This window comes from Myotis lucifugus, unplaced genomic scaffold (genome assembly GCF_000147115.1).
Source record: "Myotis lucifugus unplaced genomic scaffold, Myoluc2.0 scaffold_565, whole genome shotgun sequence".
NCBI lineage: Eukaryota > Metazoa > Chordata > Mammalia > Chiroptera > Vespertilionidae > Myotis > Myotis lucifugus.
The window spans coordinates 444,352-449,337 of NW_005871613.1; the positions used below are offsets into that span (position 1 = coordinate 444,352).

The 4,986-nt window shown below is 59.8% G+C and overlaps 1 pseudogene; it reads left to right on the forward strand.

The window, feature by feature from the left end:
• The window catches only part of LOC102442316, a 6,723-nt pseudogene extending 2,085 nt beyond the window's left edge, over window positions 1-4,638 (forward strand).
• The last annotated feature ends 348 nt before the right edge of the window (window positions 4,639-4,986 follow it).

Sequence of the window (4,986 nt, forward strand, 5' to 3'; positions counted from 1 at the left end):
TAATCCTAGTCCCAGGATCCAGAATGAGGCTCTCGAGCCACATGCGTCTCCTCACCCCTGAAGTGGGCACACGAAGTTCAATCGCACAGTCCGTGCGGGCCAGCACGTGGTTTTTTGTTGAAGAGCCACACTCAAGGGGCCGTGGTTTTGCCGATCACAGTACTAGTCCAACCCTATTTTTCTTGAAGAAGAAGCTAGCCCTTTAACTCAGGGTGACCGCATGCCTAGCCACTTCAAGAGTAATTCAACTCTCTGGCCACAGAGAGTCGAGAGCATGCAAGTCAGGCCAATGAGAATGGCTGAACAGTGACCAGGACTCGTCTAGGCTTAGGGGGAAATGAAGGGGACTCTGGCTCAGGTACATGATCTGACAATTCATAGGTCCCAGGGGGACAGCAGCCCATTTCCCTCCAAGAGGGCGACTGTCAGGGAGAGAGATGAGCAGCTTGGCCCTCCTGCTCCTGGTCCCCTACCTGAGCCCCACACCCCCTCCAGCACCTCATTCAACCAGTTTCCTGGGGACCCGCTCTGCACCATCCAGGGGCTTGACAGGGGCCTCCACATGGAGGACGCTCTCCCCCCACCCCAGTCCCTGATGGGCTCCCCCACCTGCCCCAGGTAACTACGGCCTTCGGGACCAGCACATGGCCATCGCGTGGGTAAAGAGGAACATTGCGGCCTTCGGGGGGGACCCCGACAACATCACCATCTTTGGGGAATCAGCCGGAGGTGCCAGTGTCTCTCTGCAGGTCGGGGGACCCCCGGAGGGCGGGCCTTCCTCCCAGGTGTTGAGGGGAGCTGGTGGGAGCTGATGGGGCTGGGGGAACAGCTTGAAGCTGACAGTCTGGCTGTCCCTGGTGGCACCCGGGTGGGCAGGAGAGGCGAGGCCGTGGTGACAGGACCTCTGTGTGTCGCAGATCCTCTCTCCCTACAGCAAGGGCCTCATCCGACGAGCCATCAGCCAGAGCGGCGTGGCGCTGACCCCCTGGGCCATCCAGAAGAACCCTCTCTCCTGGGCCAAGGGGGTAAAGGGGAGCTTCAGTGGGGGAGAGGGGAGGGTTACCTCCTGTCCATGCCCTGTCCCGGTCCCCATGGCCGTCTGCCCCGCACTGGCCTCACCTACCTGTCTCCCCGCAACCCCCAGATCGCCAAGAAGGTGGGCTGCCCCCTGGATGATACCGCCAGGATGGCCAAGTGTCTGAAGGTCACTGACCCCCGGGCTCTGACGCTGGCCTATAAGATGCCCCTGTTGGGCAAGGAGTGTGAGTGGGGGCTCCACATGTGGGGACGGCCATGCTTCCAAATAAGTGAGGATTGAGGGGCTGCATTCTGGCCCGACACCCGCTCACTGGCGTCCCTTGGAGCCCGGTGCCGCCAGGGCCCTTGTTGCCTCTGTGGCCTTGAATGGCTGTGCCGAGGGCGCCATCCCGCCCTCTGAGCCTCCCTGGGTCCTGACCCCCTTGGGAAGCTGGTGCACCTTTCCCCCCCAACAATGGCCAGAAACAGTCATTTGCACCCAATTTTAGGGGCGTCAGGCCCAGGGGCTGTCAGCGGGATGGTTTGGCCCCAGGGAGCCTGTGGCAGTCTGCACACAGTCTGGGTTGCCACACTGGGGAGTGGAGAAATCTAGTGGATGGGGCCAGGGAAGCTGCTCCACACCCGCAGGGCAGCCCAGGCCTTAGAATTATCCAGGCCCCATGTCAGGCGACAGGCTGAGGACCCTGGTCTGGATCAGAGGTGACAGGGCTGCCCCCGGGCCTAGGGCCTGGCCGGGGGGCACTGGAAGGTGTGAGGACCCCTGCTCTCCATGCAGACCCCTTCCTACACTATTTGGGCCTCCTGCCTGTCGTGGACGGAGACTTCATCCCGGACGACCCCATCAACCTTTTCGCCAACGCGGCCGACATTGACTACATCGCTGGCACAAACAACATGGACGGCCATCTCTTTGCCAGCGTTGACGTGCCAGCCATCAACGTGGACTTGCTGACTGTCACGGGGTAAGTAGGGTGCAGGACCCAGGGCAGTGCCTGGGGACCTTTTGGGAGGCATCAGCTAAGGGAGAAGGCCAGCAGCTGTAGGGGGCCATCTGCAGGCCTCTGTCTCAGGGGCGGAGGGTTGCCTCCCACTGGCCGGGGAAAAGGGTCCAGTACCGGCTTGGTCCCTGCAGGGAGGACTTCTTCAAGCTGGTCAGCCAGGTCACCATCGCCAAGGGGCCCAGAGGTGCCAATGCCACCTTTGACTTCTACACGGCGTCCTGGGACGAGGACTCCTCCCAGGAGGCCAAGAAGAAGACGGTGGTGGACTTTGAGACCGACGTCTACTTCCTGATGCCCACGAAGATGGCCGTGGCCCAGCACAGAGCCAACGCCAAGTGAGGGCCAGGGCAGGAGAGGCCTGGGTCATGCACCTGCCCAGCAAGGCCTCCCCGGTGGGTGGCTCAGGGGGTCAGGGAGGCCCGGGAAAGCCGTGATGGGGTCCCAGCGGTGCCTGCACCATCTGCCTTGCCCAGGCCTGTGGAGACTGAGAAGTTCCCTCCTCACCTCCCAGCTCAGGGGCCTTTACAAAACCCTCCTCATGTTACTGGGAAACCTCCAGTTGGGCTCGGGCTGCCTGTCCTTGTGTCAAATAACAAAGGCCGGGTTGAACATATGAGGCGTTTATTGAGAAGGCCAGCCAACCAGGAAGACAGGGCGCTTACAAGCATTCAAATCCTGTCTTCTGGTAAGGTGCAGGGGACAGGACTAAAAAGGGGATGGGCTGGGGTGCTATGTGCAGCCCTGGGGGTCCCCAGACCTCAGCTATTGTAGTCATCACATGATGAGATGATGCGGATGAGATGATGTGGCTGAGATGATGGGGATGAGATGATGGGGATGAGCTGATGGGGATGAGATGATGGGGATGAGATGATGGGGATGAGATGATGGGGATGAGAGGATGGGGATGAGATGATGGGGATGAGATAATGGGGATGAGATGATGGGGATGAGATAATGGGGATGAGAGGATGTTTTCACTCCTGGTGGGTCTGTCTGACCATGCTTATCGGTTCTGCTTGCTGGATTCACAGCTGAGTCACCTCCTTCATTGCTTTGCACTGGCCTTCAAAGGAAACTTAAGAAAACCTTAATCCTCTCTTCACATAAGTATGTGTGTTCTAATATTGAAAATAATAGGGTTACTTTCAGATTAATCCAGGTGCTCTATCTATCAGGTTATCAGTCCCCCATTCCCTCAGCCCACAGGCCTCCCCTGCAGTGTCTGCAGCCTCCCCGCAGCCCCCAGGCCGAGGGGGACAGAACACGGGATGATGGTCTCTCCTGTGGGTATGGAGTTTGCCAACATTCAAAACAACTTTGGCCTGTGGCCACCTGGTAAACCTCCAGTGAAAATAAAAAGTACAGTAGGGATGCCGACAGGGAAGGGAGAGAAAACGATGCCTAGGAAGTGTAGGATGAACGCTTGTAGCAACTACATGAACTTGTGTTCTTCATTGGGTGGGTCAGGTATGTACCCGACGAAGAACACAAATTCATCTGCAGAGAAAAGGAAGGAAGACGCCTCCATAGGCTTTGGGGAGGGAAGTGTGGATACACTTGAAATCCCAGAACCTCAAACCCCACCGCCTTCCCTTCCCCGGTGCAGGGACCCAGGTCCCTCCTGAGTCTGGGGATTTCCCGGCTCCTCCCTGCTCTCCCCATGGCCTCCCTCCAGGGCCCAGCTCTGGGCTGGGGGGCCCAGGTGAGCTCCCTGCCAAACTGGCCGTGTCCCTCCCTCCTCAGGAGTGCCCGGACCTACACCTACCTGTTCTCCCACCCGACTCGCATTCCATTCTACCCAAGCTGGGTGGGCGCCGACCACACCACTGACCTCCACTACGTGTTTGGGAAGCCCTTCGACAACCCCCTGATCTACCGGGCCCAAGACAGGACTGTCTCCCGGACCATGATCGCCTACTGGACCAATTTTGCCAGAACTGGGTAAGGCGGGTGAGGCTGGGCCAGGCCTCCTGCCACCTGGGCACACATGCCTGTCCCCTCACGTTCACTTAACCTCCCTGAGTCTCAGTACCCCCTGTGTGTGAGGATAGAGCTCCTGGTTTGGTACAGAACACTAACGTGCCCAGCCCGTGCCCAGGAGACAGTGAGGTGCCCTGGTGGTTCGGATCAGCATGGAGGTCTCCTGTGAGCCCTCAGACCCCACACGGCCTTTTCTCTCATCTGCAGGGACCCCAACAAAGGACACTCAGCTGTGCCCACCCAATGGGAACCCTACACCCAGGAAAACGGCAACTACCTGGAGATTAACAACAAGATGGATGGCCAGTCCATGAAGCAGCACCTGAGGAGCAGCTACCTGCAGTACTGGACCCAGACCTACCAGGCACTGCCCATCAGGGAGGGGGGAGGGGGTTGCCCCGGTGCCCCCCTCGGACGACTCTTTGGGCCATCCCCGTGCCTCCCTCGGACGACTCTGAGGCCGCCCCTGAGCCCCCCACTGGTGACTCTGAGGGGGCTCAGATGTCCGCAGCCATTGGCTTCTAATGTCCTTGGTCCCAGAGGCCACAGGTGGGACCCAGGGAGCCCACCTCCCTCCCCAGCTCTTCCTGAATAAAGCCACTTCTCCCTCTGGCAACCCTCTTTGCCCTCATGACCTCAGCTGCCCCTACAGTCTCTGCCAGTGTTTGGCTCAGGAAGTGGTAGCCCCCCTCATTTCAGAGGAGACAAGAGGGTCAGAGAGGCGTCAGCGCCAGGGCTGAGCTCAGGCTGCGGGCCCTGAGTGGGGCCCCGGGCCCTGTGGGCAATTGCCTCACTACCAGTGGGCCCAGCCTCGGCCACAACCTCAGGGTGCGGGAAGCGGGCTCTATCTAACAGGGGAGGCCTGGGTGAGAAACAGATTCGCCTCCAGCTGGATCCCAGGCAGAGACAGTAACGCATCCCGCTGGGCTCAGAGCAGAGGGTACAGGGCTGGGCCTTGGGTGCC